Source organism: Aristolochia californica, unplaced genomic scaffold (assembly GCF_029961685.1).
Source record: "Aristolochia californica isolate CCGP_79_NKW_82.1479 unplaced genomic scaffold, dmAriCali1.0.hap1 SCAF_14, whole genome shotgun sequence".
In the NCBI taxonomy this organism is placed as follows: Eukaryota; Viridiplantae; Streptophyta; class Magnoliopsida; order Piperales; family Aristolochiaceae; genus Aristolochia; species Aristolochia californica.
The window spans coordinates 26,533,509-26,548,038 of record NW_027181815.1 but is presented as its reverse complement, the minus strand read 5'-3'; the positions used below and the strand labels follow the sequence as shown (position 1 = coordinate 26,548,038).

Genomic DNA, 14,530 nt, shown 5'->3' with positions numbered 1-14,530 from the left:
GCACAGAAGTTTTGCAAATCCTTTCTAAGGTCAAGTATGGAGTCTAGTGCAAATAGTTTGCTTTTCAGTCCTAACTGAATACTTAGCTCATTATTTTCTACTCTTGCAAAGGTTGCATCACCTCAGTAACTAGAAAATGCACTGAACAACAAGTGAGAAGGATATTTTTAGAAATAAATGAGAAATATGATATTGCTATATTTGGGAAACTAGGATATTGAAGAACAAGTAAAAAGTAAACAACTCCAACCCATCTTCTTGTTGATAGATATCAAACCTAATAAATATTGAGCTGTAGACATATATGAAGCAGATCTCCCTTGCACAATTGTTGCGAACATAGATTCCACACTGCAGTTTCGTAATGACTATCTGAACTTTTCTCTACCTCCAACACTGAACCTATCATCCTCATTAAAAAATGATCCTTCAACCACATGGCAAAAGGTCGGCCAAAGAATAATTAACAACTTATACTACAAAAGAAAGGTCAAGTGGGTTATAAAGATTAGGTTCTCACTCTCAACTCAAAATTGTTCCATTTAATCCTGCATGTTCCTTGATTAAAGTATTCTACATCAATTCTGCTGCCTCCCTCACTTTCCTCCTAGCCCAAAATCCACCAATGATGGCACTCCAAGTGGCTTCACTAGGTGTGTATCCCGAAAGAACCATTTCATTAACAATGTGTGCAGATTTGTGTAAAACCCCTTTCCTGCAAAAAGACACCATCAAAATATGAAAGGTCTCGTGCTCAGTAGAAATACATCTTGTTTGCATACACCGGTACACCTGAAAAGCTCTGTCAAAAAAATTCTAACTACAAAGTCCCTTGACCACCATGTTGTACATCTAAAAATGAACGTTTTTTGTGAACTGGCTTGGAGAAACCCCACTAAGGATCATTTCATCAAGAAAGTTTGCTGCTTCTTGGAACTTACAAGATTCGCATAGGCCATTTACAAACTTGTTGTAGAGCCCTGTATCTGGTTGATACCCTTGGAGTTTCATTCTATCCAGGATTTCTAAAGCTTGCTAAAGTTTACCATCTTTACATAGTCCATCTATTAATGAACTATAAGTGATGTTGTTTGGTAAAAGACATTGACTGACCATCTTTTCTAGCAGCCCCATTGCCTTAGAGGACCGACCTCTTTTGCATAGACCATCCATCAACGAATTGTAGGTAATCACATTTGGTTTAATATTCTTACTACTCATTATATTTAACATCTCCAAGGCTTCGTCCATACAGTTGGATAAACACAAGCTATGGATCAACGAACTATAAGTAACAACTGAAGGAGAACAATCTTTTTTTTCCATCTCTAGTAACAGTTTTCTAGCTTTGGTAATCTGCCCCAACCTACACAACCCATTAATCAGAGTACCATACGTATAACAATCAGGAACACATCCCCTACCAGGCATTTGTTCAAACACCTTAAATGCTGCATCAAGGGTATGACTGCTTTTGCAGAGTGCTTTCAGAAGGATGTTGAAAGAGCCAACACTAGGTGGAATACCCACTTTTTTCATATGCTTGTAAAAGTGTTGGGCCATCTTCAATCTGTTTTCATTTACCAGAATGTCGAATATTATGACGTACGATTTTGGAGTGGGTTCACATTGGAACTCCTTCATCTTGTTAAAAATTCTCAGAGCATCCAGTGGCTTATGGGCCTGGCTATAGGCTTTACAAATGGAGAGAAAAATGTTCTCAGTGATCTTGCATTCCTCTTCTTTCATTCTGTAAAGAAGCATTTCAGCAGACCAGAACTGGTTAGCAAAGGCCAACCTGGGGATGATTAGGCCATAGGTGGTATGATCATGTTTGAAGCCATTCGCATACTCAGCTGTTGCAGCATCAAATACCATAAGGGCTCACTTTTGCATCACGTTCTGCCAGTATAAGCTACTGAACTTGGCATGGTGTGATCTTCTTTGACCATCTGATTGAAACTTTGTTGCCCATTGATGCAACTTCTCTTTTACAATCAGAACCTAAGAATTTCCAGAAAAAAATGGCTTAATCAGAATAACTAGTTCTAAAAAAAAAAGTAAGGCTGATAATAAACATGTTATATATATAGATGGAAATAAACATCTTATATATAAAGAGAGAGATGTAAATAAACATGTTTTATATTACAATAATCGCGGGGGTTGTTCCACTGTACAATCCAGTGACTGTTCCACATTTCTGAGCTAGTTCCAAATGTGGACAAGGCACACAAACATTTCATAAAACAACAGAAAGGCATAGAAGATACCTACAGTCAATGACCGAGTCAGCTGAATCAGCTCCTCTCGTGTTATCTTCTCCTTCAATCGTCAAGGGTCTTCACTGCTCTAAGTTGCCCAAGGAAAATCTCACTCTTTTTAATTATTAAACACGATTCAGAGGGTCACAAATGTCGCCATGAGTCTTTAGTCTTTTCCTTTGCCTCAGAATCAAAGATGGCTTAATAATACCACCCATTAAAGCTCCAAATACTCCTAGCTTGTATTCTGTACAACCAAAGAATTGAAGCTATCGATTCGAAAATGAACTCGTAAATAAGCCAGGAGCTCTTCAACTGATACAAGATGAGACTCGAAAGAGAAAAGAGTCACCGGAATTGATTCTGAGATCATATAAAGCTAAGGAGCGAATCGGATAAGAAACCGTTAAAGAACGGGTGGGAAGAGGGATGGAATTCTATGGGTGGCTTGATTTAAATATTTCGATATCAATTCGTGAGCTGCAGCCTCGAGCCTAAAATTATAATCGAACCCACTAATTTTAACTGAGTTCGAGCTCCAACTTATATTTAAAGTCTTACATAAAATATATATTAAATAAACTATATATAAAATTATGCATAAATTTTACATAAAATTGGGCATGACCTCTACATAAAATTGGCATGACCTTTGTATATAAACTCTGCATAAAATTGTTCATAAACGCTACATAATATTATGCATAAACCTGAATAATCAAAGACAAAAACATTTATGTGTCTTGACTGCTTCATTTGAGTCACAAAAGCCCATAGGTCCAGAGAATGCTAGAAGTACATCACCATTGCTATATGTGATTGCCCTCCCCACACCAGTTGCCAGGATTGTCAATTGATGACCCGCTGAAAATTAAGTAACAACTAGCTGCCAAAACTAATGACATATCTCAGTAAAGGGGACAATTTTGGAGGGAGCTATCCCAAAGCAAAGTGTGGTAAATTGAGTGCTCAATCACTGACCCAAGGGAGTTGTGCTTATTGTTGAATGTTTTGTCATTCTTTTTAACCAGGCTCCATGAGACAACTTCTCCAAAAAGCTTTACCACATGTATGGCATTATGCTATAAACTGTGAGAGTTTGATTGACAGATTGAGATGTTGAATTTCCTGAAGATGGCACCTCATATTGTGCAACTGAAAGAATAGAGTAAGAAAATTTGATATTGAAAAGACTGAAGAGGAGGACAGACTGAATGATATAAGATGAAAGGAGCTCATGAACAGTCCAACAAAAAGGTTTCTCATGAGCTAAGTTTTGTCAGGTCATTGGTATCAACCCAATCCAACTTATTAAGAAAGGGTATTAACACTCTTAATTGATATCCCTTTCATAACAGGTTAGGTCAATGATTTACATTTCAATCATTGACAACCCTAACTAGGAAGCACTGTTTTTGGTCTACCAAATCCTAGTCTGACAAGAGCTCTAATGGTATTACAACTACTGGCGGCACAATGTCTTTGTTGATTACTTTCCATTATATTTCCAAATGAACAAAGAAGAATTGAAACCAACATGACAATAAATAGATATAGACCTAACTGTTGAGATTTCCTCTGAGATTTCTTCCCTTAAGAAGAAATCCTATAAATATTTCGTAAATCTTGTAATTATGTAAATTGTGTGTAATCCCCGTAATCACTCGTAATCTTTCAATGTATAGTCTATAAAATGGCTATTTAAGCTAACTATGTGAATGAGAATATACACTGATATTGAAGTCTCATGTTCGAGTTGGTATCAAAGCAGAAGAATCTTCCTCCTTCTCCTTCCCATCATTGAATAACAAAGCAGCAACTCTGTTCTATATTAATCTCAGAGCAACAGCTCTATCCCATAGCTTCCCGTCGTTGAAGAACAGAGCAAAAGTTTTGTCCCGTATGAATCTCCAGTCCCTTCCCATCGACGAAGACTATCCAATATTAATCTCAGTTGCCGAAAAAAAACCCAGAGCATGTATGTTCTGCTTCACCGTGAACAACACTGTTTAGAAGTACTTTTGATTCATCTCTGCCATCATCCCACTCTGGAGGAACTTCCGAACATCGCCGATGACTACAGTAGAGCCACTGATCGGCCTTCCATCAAACAGCACCAACCCAAACGTCGCCAACGACGAAGAACTGCACCAGATCCGCACCAGTGCTCATCTTGACAAAGACGAATGGTCGTCACCTACTCCGGTGGACCTTCTTGACGTTGCTGACAACTGTAGTCGAGCTACCACTCGGCCTTCCAGCAAACTGCCAGACCAAACGTCGCTAGAGAAGAAGGAGCCGCACTGTCTTGACGAAGAAGACGAAGGTACAGAAAAAAAAATTTAGCTTCCACTTAACTTAGGTTCCATTTTTCTATTATTTTTGTCGAGTGACCCGGTCTCGGACCGAATCACAATCAAAGGCCCAAACCAGGTAAACCCAGTGAAAGAAAATGAACCAGACTAGGCCGAATCAGTTCTCGGACCAGACCAGAATCAGAGACCCAAACCAAGTCAACCTAGTGAATAGAAAATAGACCAAACCAGTTCTTTGATTGGATCGGTATCAGAGACCCAAACCAGGTCAACCTACTGGCAGGAATTGGATCAAACCAATATTTTTTGGGTGATTTTATTCGGATCACCGCTGATCTTCTTTCATCATGTCGAAGGAATCAATACTGATTATTCATGTTCAATTCAAAAACTCTAGTTTTACAACCAGCGCCATTCTTATAGAAGTAAACTACGATATATGGTCCCAGATCATGGAAATGCAAATTGCAGGACGTAAGAAGCTCGAATATATTATGGGAAAAACATCACTCCCTCAAGAAACTGATGCCTCCTATACGAAGTAGTATGCTGAAAATCAAAAGGTCAAAGGGTAGTTGATAACCTCAATATCACCAGATATTATGAAGTGCTATATTCGACTGCGCACCGCACGTGGAATATGGAATGCTCTGGAAAAAGCTTTCTATGATAGGTTAGATGAATCGCAATTATTTTCATTAAATCAGAGAGTTTTCTCCACCAAACAGACTAGTCGCCCTCTGTCAACGTGTTATGGTGATTTTGTGGAAATTTTCCAAGAACTTAATCATTTTGACAGGATTATAATGAAAGATCATGATGATGTTATCGCCTATAAAAAATCTATTGAAAGATTGCGTGTACACATTTTCTTAAACAGATTGGAAGCAGAATTAAAACAAATCCGTGGTGAAATTCTCAGAAAGGACCCGATATTGGATCTTGAAGAAGCCTATGCTTACATACATCTTGACTCTGTTCGTAAAACCACTTTAAATAGTGAAGTTGATCATGTTGAGTCATCTACGATGGTGGCACGTCAAGCTAATCCTAAAATAGCACAACCAACTGGTTCGATCAGTGATCAAAATTGAACATCAGGATCTCAGAATCGCAACTATGAGCTTGGAACAGCAAAACCAGAGCGCATTTGTACTCACTGTGGTGAGACTAGGCATACGAAGTCACGATGTTATGAACTTATTGGGTATCTAGAATAGTAGGATCCTACCTAAGTGCCTTGCAAATGGAACTCCAAACCAAATAATCATGCTTTTGTTGTAGTAGCAGAACCTCCACCTCTCACACAATAGAGGACACTTTAGTTTTAATTGCTACATCTGGTAAGGTTTTTAATACTTCCACTCCTAGTATAAATAGTGAATGGATAATTGATTTTGGTGCTACTGATCATATGACCTTTGACAATCATCACGTTAAAAGTATGAAACCATCTGAACAACATATCGTATCTACAGCAAATGGAACTCTCTCTCACGTTATTGGAGAAGGTTCCATCACCCTCACTAAAAATTTGAGTCTGGATTTTGTATTAGTTTTTTTAACCCTCAATCAGAATTTATTATCAATGGCTCAAATAACTCGCACTTTGTATTATTTTGTAATTTTTTTGCATAACCTTTGTGTTTTTAAGGACATTTGAACTCAGAAGACAATTGGTTATGGTACTAGAAAGCAAAAATCTATTACCTTGATCTGAAGCCAAAGAGTTCTCATCAGTTAGCCCATGCATTCTCCATGAAGAATAAATCTACAGATTTTGAAATTTGGTTATGGCATAAATGGTTGGGTCACTCATCCTTTGGTTATTTAAAGAAATTGTTTCCAAAACTCTTTGAAAAACTATCTATTTCAGATTTTAAGTGTGATGTATATTAATTGGCTAAAAGCCATCATGTTCCATTTCAAATAATCATGAATAGGAGTCCAACACCCTTTATGATTATCCACTTTGATGTATGAGGTCCAGCAAATATAGCCTCTCTTAGTGATAAACGGCGGTTTGTTTCTTTTATTGATGATCACACCCGTATGACTTGGATTTGCTTAATAAAGTTAAAAAGTGAAGTTAGTTCGTTGTTCAGAAAATTTCACAGAATAATAATCACTTAGTATTATTCTACGATATAAACTCTTTGAAGTGACAATGGTGGAGAATTTGTGAATCAAAGTTTAAAAGAATATCTAGATGATCATGATATTACTCATCAAACTGCTTATCCATACACCTCTCAGCAAAATGGGGTTGCAGAGCGAAAGAACCGCCACCTTCTTGAGGTTGTTCGTGTTTCCTTGTTTGAAGCTCATATGTCATCTAGTTACTAGAGTGAAGCCATCACAACTGCCACTTATCTTATCAACCGAATACCCTCGAGTGCGTTAAAATTTCAGACTCCCTTGAGTGTTCTTCATAAAACCATAAGTTCACCTATTGTGCCGAATCTGCCACCTAGAGTTTTTGGGCATGTAGCTTTTGTTCACCTCCATAAGCCATTGAGAAATAAATTGGAACCCCAAGCTCTCAAGTGTGTCTTTGTTGGTTATGCTCAACATCAGAAAGGTTATTGTTGTTATCATCCTTCCTCTTGCAAATTGTATGTCACTCTTGATGTGATATTTCACAAAGATAACATGTATTATTCTACTCCCGAGTCTTCAATACAGGGGGAGAACAGGATTAAATTGAAGACCCTTAATCATCATTTGGACACCTTGGACACTACAAGTGGTGAGTATTCAGATTACAGTAGTGAACATCAAAATGATACAAATAAGCATGATTCACAGGATGGAGACAGACAAGACCAGATGGAACTGATGCAACCAGAGTCTCAACTGACATCTTCCACCCTTCATTGTGTACCAGTGGATCAATTGCTTTCTGAGTCCGAGTCCATGTCTGAGCCTCAGGTAAGTTCTAAAACTCAACTAAGAGTGCTACCTCATCAAACCACAAGAGGAAAGCCTAGAGTCAATTATGAACCTCTTTTCACCTCTAAATCTCAATATCTCATGCCTAATTTTGTATCTTATCATAGATTGTCAAAGGCAAATGAAGTATTTGTGAATCAACTATTTGATATATCTATTCCTAATAGTGTCTAGGTAGCCTTCAAAGATCCTAAGTGGAAAGAAGCTATGAATGAAGAATTGAGGTACCTCCAAAAGAATTAAACATTGGAAGTGGTTGACCTACCTATAGGAAAGAAACCAATTGGCTGCAAGTGGGTATTTACCATAAAATATAAAACCGATGGCACCATTCCAAGGTTCAAAGCAAGGCTTGTCGCCAAAGGATATACTCAAACCTACGGGATCGATTACATGGAGACATTTGCACCAGTGGCCAAAATCAATACTGTTCAGATTCTACTATCTCTGGCTATGAATCTTGATTTGCCCTTATATCAATTTGATGTTAAAAAAGTATTTTTGCACGGAGATCTCCATGAAGAAGTATATATGGAATTACCTCCTGGATGTATTATGCAAACCAAAGGATGCAAATAAGTATGTAAAATGAGGAACTCCCTATATGGTTTGAAGCAATCCCCAAGGGCATGGTTTGGAAGGTTCACCAATTTTATGAAATCTATTGGATATAAGCAAAGCAACTCAGATCATACTCTCTTCCTGAAATCTAACAAGGAGGCAATCACAACTCTTATTGCATATGTTGATGATATGATAGTAACTGGAAATGATCCAGAAGAAAAGAAGGCATTGCAAAGTCATCTTTCCAGAGAGTTTGAAATGAAACATCTTGGCTACTTCAAATATTTTCTTGGAATTGAAGTGTCAAGATCGAAGGAAGGAATTTTTCTATCTCAACGAAAATATGCTTTAGACTTGTTGAAGGAAACTGGTATAACAACATGTAGTCTAGTCAGTACTCCCATAGAAGAAAATCTAAAATTGGGAACATTTTCAAATCAAGTTCTTGCTAACAAAGAACGTTATCAGAGACTAGTCGGGAGGTTAATGTATCTTGCACATACCATACCAAATTTAGCTTATGTACTAAGTGTGGTTAGTCAATTTATGCACTCTCCAAGTGAAGAACATATGAATGTTGTCAACTGTATCTTGCACTACTTGAAATCATCTCCAAATAAAGGAATTTTATTTAAAAAGGGAGGCGACTTGAAAATTGAAGGTTATACTGATGCCGATTGGGCTGGGTCAATAGAGGATCGACGATCTACATCTGGATACTTTACATTTTTATGTGGAAATTTGGTCACTTGGAGAAATAAGAAACAAGAGGCGGTGGCTAGATCGTCAGTTGAAGCCAAATACAGGAGAATGGCCAAGGCAATATGTGAATTATTATGGATAAAAAATCTACAAGAACTACATATTGAGCAGACAAGTCCTATGAAATTATACTGTGACAGTATGGCAGCATGTGATATTGCCCACAACCCAGTCCAGCATGACAGAACTAAACATGTTGAAGTTGATAGGCACTTTATTAAGGAAAAGTTAGAAGCAAGAATCATTGAAGTTCCTCATGTTCGGTCTCAAGATCAGCTTGTCGATGTGCTGACCAAGGCAATGTCTTATCGAGCTTTTAACAATTGTCTCGACAAGTTGGGTATGAGTGATATCTATGCACCAACTTGAGGGGGAGTGTTAAGTTTTCTTTGATATTTCTTCCCTTAAGAAGAAATCCGGTAAATATTCCGTAAATCCTATAATTATGTAAACTGTCTGTAATCTCCGTAATCTTTCCATGTATAGTCTATCAAATGGCTATTTAAACTAACGATGTGAATGAGAATATACACTGAAATTGAAGTCTTTATTTTTTACTCTAACTTCACCAGTAAACATGTCCTTTCCTAACAAGTAAGCTTGTAAACAAATCATCTACACTGCCAAGAATAGCATATAACAATTATATGTAACAATAGCTATAATTGTAAAACATCAAAAGGAACAACAAACATCATGTGTGCATATTTAAAAAAATTCCAACAAAATTTTATACACCTCAAAATGATGTTTCAGAATGAGCTCTTGACTGCTTCATTTGAGTCTCAAAAATCCACTGGTCTATGGAATGCCAGAAATACAACACCATTGCTATCTGTGATGGCCCTGCTCACACCGGTCTTCCACATGGGAGTTTTCATTTAGCTGCAAAGCCAAACTCTTCCCTCTCATTGGCCCGTACGAAACATGAATGACCCGACAGCTTTTGTAGCGCGAATAAGAATGATAAACATAAATAAGATGAAGAGCACACAAACAAAAGAAAATCGGTAAAAACAAGTAAAAAATATATTTTTCCAATAAAAAAATGGAAAAACTAAAAAGAGTTTTCTGTTGTTGTTCTAAGTTAATAACATATTGGAATTAAGTTTTTGTTCTTTACTTGGAATCTACACATGAAGAGCTCTATATTGGTTTTCGTTATCGGAAGAGTCTTACACTACTTTCCACATGAGATCTCTCAGTTATTTCCCTATTTCCTATTTCCTCTTTCAAGGAATATTCATTAGTATGTGAGGAAATGTGAGACTAGTTTTATCGAATAAATAAACTATGTAAGAAACAAATCATGTAAACATATTGATTGATCCGTTTTGGAACAAGAATCCAAATTCGAAAAAATAAAAAAAATAGAGCATCACTAAACAGCAACAGGCAATACAAAATGAAGGAAAAATTAGAATACATGCTAGAAAAATATGGGGGAATTATCAAAGTTATACACATGCTACAAATGAAGGAAAAATGAGAAATGCAAATTATCAAGTGATAGACTTTGGGAGAATTACAATAACACCCTTCCTTCTAGTACAAGTTTTATCAATTAGAAGTTTACGCTTTCAGGTTACATCCTTAACATCCCCCCTCAAAATGAGCATGTGTTGTTCAATATGAAGTTTAATACACAAATAATTATATCTCAAAAGAAAGATTTGTGAGTTTACTTTCCAGCATAATAGATCGTTTCTCAAACTGATGTTTCTAAAGAGAGATATCAATATCAAAAGAATCAAAGGTAATACTAATAGCTAATTGCCTACCAAAATCTTAGTTGATTTTAAGCTATTTTTTTCTTCTCTTTTTTTTAGTTTTTAATCTTAGTTTAGCTAAGATTCCTATTTGTTTTCAAACTCTAGTTCAAGTATTTACCAACTTGAGTATCTTTCCTTCCTTGAGAGTTTTCTTTCTTTGATTTCACATTTTATACATTTTAAAAAAACTCTTTCCCTACATGAGTTTAGTTTCCTTTTTTTTAAAAGCTCAAAACTTCTAGATTAGAAAGTCATGTCTCCTCATTTTAGGCTCCAAATATATTTTTCATAATTCTCCTTATTCTAGAATTGTTTTCTTGAATATTTTCTATCCAAATTGGTCAAGTTGTGTTAATAAGTAGTTGCCTTCTATAAGAATTTTATTTTTAAAAAGATTCTATTACTATGTTTCATCTTAAAAAAAATATTAGATTATCTTAATTTCCTTGATCATACTTGTTCATAAAGGAATTATTTTTCATCTCCCTTTTGAGTCAAACATGATCACTTTGTATTCATAAACTGGACTAACAACCCCTCCTTATTTAGAAGTATGAAGAGCTGCATTATGTGCCTCCTTCCAATTAAGTATGAGAGCTATTATATTTTTATTCACATCCTTAATTCCTTAAAGTACTTTCTTAAATTTATTTTTTTAAATCACTTTAGAGAAATACTTATAAACCGACTACCCACAAAGCTCAAGAATGCGACCAACACCCAATTTTAACTCAATTCTTTTATTCTTTTCAACCAAGTGGCATTTTTTAGTTACCAATAAAAAGTGAGTAAGATCTCTTCATTGCCCTAAAATGGATCAAATCATCCTTACATTTGATCAGCCATTTTCAGACTAGAGTTGGAGTTTTATCATTAGGTTAGGGGTGATTTTTCTTTTCTTACCTTTATTTTGACCATGTTTGGTCTTTTGGCAAAGGATAAAGAGATCCTTAGCTTTAGGGGTGATTTCTCTTATCTCACCATTTTTTTGTGCATACTAGATCTCTTGGCAAAGAACAAAGAGATCTCCAGCTTGAGGGGAAGAAGTAGGAGAAGAAGTACAAAAAAGTGGTAACTGATCATAAAAAAATTCATGCATTATGATAATCGACTTTAACCAAATTTTATGTGACCAAAATATCAAGGGGGAGAACAAGATGAAGATTACAAGCAAGATGTGAAAATGGACAAAATGAATCAAGGCAATCAAATTTTTTTTTGCAGTCAGAATTTCTTTTTTGAGCCATACAAAATGAGAATTTTTTTACCAAGATTGTTTGTAATTTGAACTTACAAAGTCCAACTTGAGGGGGAGTATTGAAGAAGCCATATCAAGGATTCAAAGATGAGTCTCATGCAAAGCATATCTCACAAACTTAACGCAGTTTAACAAGAATATCATGAAAGACAAGTCTCGAAAGAAAATGAAGCTCAAAAGGAAAAGGCTAGAATAAAAGAGTAAGATTTTCTCTTATTCACTTACTTCTAGTTTCCCTATTACAACTTATAGTGATTAGATTTAGTGAGATATTCTTTGGTGTAATTGGGGACTTTGGGAATATTTTTACTAGGATTCATATTGTATTCCATTAGAAAAGGACAGAGCTACAAGACATATCTCTCTCATTCTTCTCCTAACCAATACCAACGTGCCTATACTTGTCCTCTCTTTCTCTCTCAAGTTTCTTCTCCTCTCTTCTCTTCTATCTTACATGTTTCCTCTCTTAAAACCAACAAGGTGAATAGGTCTATTCACACTAGTAAAAATATTCCCTTTTTACTAAACCTTGCATAATTTTACTCCTATGGACATATGCGTTTTTGAATTGGTCTAAGTTGATAGCTCAGACACAATGTACAATAAACACGTATACACCACATAAAGGATACTTCAATTTTGTAGTGGTTTCAATCCTATTTTGATTGCTAATCCACTCCCAAGGTGTTTGCACTTTAGAGTTAATTTACAATGTTCAACTATCAAATGACACCAGTAGCAATAAGTCACAAAGTCTTTATTACAATGTTACCAAAAATGGACTTATTCCACTTAATTGACCATTTTAGCCAATTTACACAATTCTCCCTTTCATAATTACAATACACTAGGATCTCGAGCCTGGACTCATAAAGAAATTTTCAATAACAAACTAAGCATACAAACCTAGACCCATAAAAGGATTTTTAGTAACAAACCAAGTATACAAGCCTAAATCCATAGAAGTATTTTTTAACAGAAAACTAGGCACACAAGCCTAGACTCATAAAGGGATCTTCAATAGCCAATACTCAGCTCTAGTGGATTTTCTCAACAAGTTGAGATGAGAAACAATCTTACGTACACAAGGCTTTAACATTGTTTACAAGGGTTACTACTTAACTTCAATTCATATAAAGCCTCTCAGTGGGTTGATTTCACAATACAAACACATATCAAATATACAGTTGATCCTATGTGTCCATTGTATGTAACAACAACTCAATAAGTTTTTAATTACTTAATTTCAAAATTCAAGGATTAGAATAAATTATGGATTGGTTAACAAATCAATGGCACACTTAAAGTAGCTCAATATAGATATTGGTTTCAAAATTCAAGCCCCACAAGTAGTGATTTGAATAAGGATATTTTGGTTCCAAAATAAGAAAGCTCTAGCTCATATTTATGTGACCAAGTACAATTGATTTGATTTCAAAGTACATACATACATCTAGATAGTTGGATTTTTATAAGTTTAATCTCCAAAATTTTAAAACTATGCAAGTGTCACTTCAAATGTGTTTGTTAGACCGAACAATATGATTTTTAAAAGTACAATGATTCTATAAAAAATAATGCCAAATAATAATGTCTAAGTAATGACATATAAATACTTAGCTCTTAGGAAGATGGCTTTTCAAATGATCTAATTCCAACTCCAAATTCAATTTAAAGTGTAATGATCCTTCGAAGTTATCATGAATGTATTAGGGACCGAGAAGGTGGTTGTTTGGGAAAAAAACAACTTAAGTAAGCAAGTTTTCAACGTTCAAAAATCAAACTATTGAATTTAGAAACAGGCATTTTATTCTGTTGCAAATTTTGATGAAATCTTGATAAAAATTGTAGATCATACAAATTTTCTTCAAATCTTATAGGTCGCATCGCTAGGTTACTTACAAAATTTGAAGATCTATCTTGGTCTAATCAAATCCATGAATCTCTTTCTACAACTCTTTTAGGTCCATCCTTTTAATGGTACTAGCCATCTTCTATAATTAGTCATTCATCTTTTTAAAGTCATTTAGCTTCTTTGAACTAGTCATTCTTATGCTTGGTCGAAAGGATCCTTACAATAGCTTTTCTCTCTCCTGATTGTTCAAAAGAATTCTTGTCGATCAAATAGTATCCTTGGTAATGCCTTATTTTCTTCTTTTCGCTTCTAACCTCCTCTAGACTGGCCATTCAAAGATTTGGATGAACATATCCTAACAGAGACCTTTCTTGCTCTTGATCATTCAAATGGTAAGCTTCATGCTGTTCAAATGGATGGCCTTTGCATCTCTTACTTTGTTGGATGGTGATCTAGCCATTTGGATGCTGGCTTGGATAGTTCCTTCATGAGAGTTTTTCTATGTTTCTAAAGTTGATCATTTAAATAGGTGCCACTATGTTTTTATGATAGTGTGTCTTCCACATTTAATTGCTTCCATTATTTTCCTATAGACTGTTCAAACACTTCATGACTAGTCAAATGGTTATATTCTACAATTTCTTGAATAGGGCTTTTAAGTGCTCTCCATACTTTTTCACTTCAAATAATTAGTTGGTAAATGCTTGTATCATCAAAATTCATTTACTGGGGATCTTGAAACCAACATTCTCTCCCTTTATAATGATGACAAACACTAAAGGCCGTAT

The 14,530-nt window shown here is 35.5% G+C and overlaps 1 pseudogene; it reads right to left on the bottom strand.

Annotated features, from left to right (window-relative positions):
• Positions 1–522: 522 nt before the first annotated feature.
• LOC137949475 (pentatricopeptide repeat-containing protein At5g46100-like) lies at positions 523–1,975 on the bottom strand (annotated as a pseudogene).
• Positions 1,976–14,530: the final 12,555 nt, after the last annotated feature.